Raw genomic sequence first — 2,254 nt, forward strand, 5'->3', positions numbered from 1 at the left:
ATTTCCTTTCCACTTAAGCCCCCATCATTACAGTATACAGGTAATTTCTTAGCTATAACTACACAGCAGATACAATAACTGCACTTTAATTGCATCTTCATTAGTCACCCTTATTTGCCCAGATGTAAATTATGGCTGAATTATCTGCTACCTCCACACAAGCAGAGTTTCAATATTTTCATCTGCCTTTTCATTCATGTCAGATGAGGAATTCCCTATGGTTCTTATTCTTAGAAACGTTGGAATCGTACTTTTATTTGCAGTGATAGCAACCACCTTTATAGGACACGAGCTTCCGTACAGGATCTGTACTTACATGCAGGACTCCTTAGGTGCTGTACTAATTATAGATCTCCTTTCAGCTATCCCTTATATTGGAACGGATTCAGTAGAATGAATCTGAGGTTCGTTTTCAGTTGATAAAGTTACACTCACTCGTGTTTTCGCTTGCCATTTTATTCTTCCATTTATTGTTGCAGTTCCAGCAATAATCCGCCTTCTTTTCCTCCATGAAACAGTCTCCAATCACCATCAGGACTAATCTCTGACTTTGACAAAATTCCCTTTCACGCTATTACCCTATTCAAGCGCTCCTAGGGGCTCTTATGTTAATTTCTTTCTTGCTACACAAGTCCTTTTTGCCCCTGATGTATTAGGTGACCCAGACAACTGCACCTCCACCACCCCACTCAATACACCACCACACGTTAAACCGAATGATACTTTCTATCTGCATATGCCATTTTAATCTGCTCAATTCTCATCCTAGCAATCTTTCTATTGGTTCACACATCAAAACGATGAAGTCTGATACTGTGCCCATTAAGGCAGATACTGATTTGCACTGGCTGCTGCTGTTGCTCCTGTCACTCCTCTGGTGTCAAAGCTGTCTCCTGGACCAATGAGGCTCAGTCTATAGGGACCTCACCTTCCAGAGGACTGACTCTACTCCTGGGTCTGCGTGTAGTGAAACACCCCTCACCTGCTTCTGAAATGGCTTATTTTATACCCAGCAAAATGGCAATCATAACAACACTCACAATGGAATCCTCTCACGATCTTCCCCCACCTTCTCTTACTCAGACCCATCAGGAAAAGTTCATTCAGTGGGAGTTACAGAGACTATGGCTAGAAAAGCCACACTAAATAGCTCAATGTCCTGTGTCTCATAAATTGTAACTATTGTTTGTGAGTTTTATGTGGCCGTTGCAATTATTTCAATGAATCATTGAACGCAGCTGAAAAATAGGAGAAATGTCTGGTATCAGTACTGATAAAAAAAGTTGGAGAGAGGAAATGTCTGATCTCTGCTTCATAGGAGTCAGCTTGGTCTGGTACTGATGGCAATTCTCTTTCTCATGAAGTTAGAGGAGTTCAGATGACCGCCATGCCATTTTTTATAAATGTCGTTCAACTATCATCATTATTCACCTCCAGATTTTTCTATCACTCTGAACAGAGCTCAGTATCCCTAAAACAATGAGTATCCCTTCCCACTCACCCCTGATTACCACTAATGAACTTTGGTTTCTATATGCTTGCCTGTTCTAGATATTTTATATAAGTATGTTATGGAGTATTTGTCCTTCTGTAAATGACTTAGTTACACCTGGCCCCTGCCTGTGGCTTGGCTTCCTAACAGCTACTGTTCTTAGGGAAGTCAGACTTAATTACCTGGCAGCTCAGGCCCTGAATGTGACTGCTCTAGTGAGTGAGAGATAGATGCTGCAGTGTCTCTATGACCGGGATTCAGTATTGCATCCCCTGCATGTTAGTGGCTGGCGCAGTCAAAGCCGGCGCATGATCAAGAACTGTGGACAGAGACTCCACCCACAACCTGTCCAGTGGGAAAAAATTCCCTATATGAGTCTTAGGCCACGGAAACTATCACGCATTGCTTTTTCATTCTTAGTGGAAGCAGATGGAATTAATAAACAGTGCCTCTTATTTTTTCATATGGTTGCTAGTATTTGTGTATCCCTTCCAAGACATGAGCTGAATTTCTGCCAGGAGGGAGGAATCAATTTTCAGGAGAAAATAGTTCTATGTAGAAATCATGCTTGTCTGCTTATTTTTGGGTTATTGCTTGTCTCCTCTTTGGCTATACTAACTGCCTACTAGGATATCAATAAGAGCGGTTAGAATGTCCCTCATGGCAAGGTTTTGGGTGAGGCCAATGAGGCACTTGCTCTAGGTGCAAAATTTAAAGGTGAGCCCCAAAACTCAGGAATCAAGATAATAATTTCAATGTATT

The sequence above is a fragment of the Echinops telfairi genome, unplaced genomic scaffold (genome assembly GCF_000313985.2).
Source record: "Echinops telfairi isolate 266 unplaced genomic scaffold, ASM31398v2 ScPeMD7_7420;HRSCAF=8458, whole genome shotgun sequence".
NCBI lineage: Eukaryota > Metazoa > Chordata > Mammalia > Afrosoricida > Tenrecidae > Echinops > Echinops telfairi.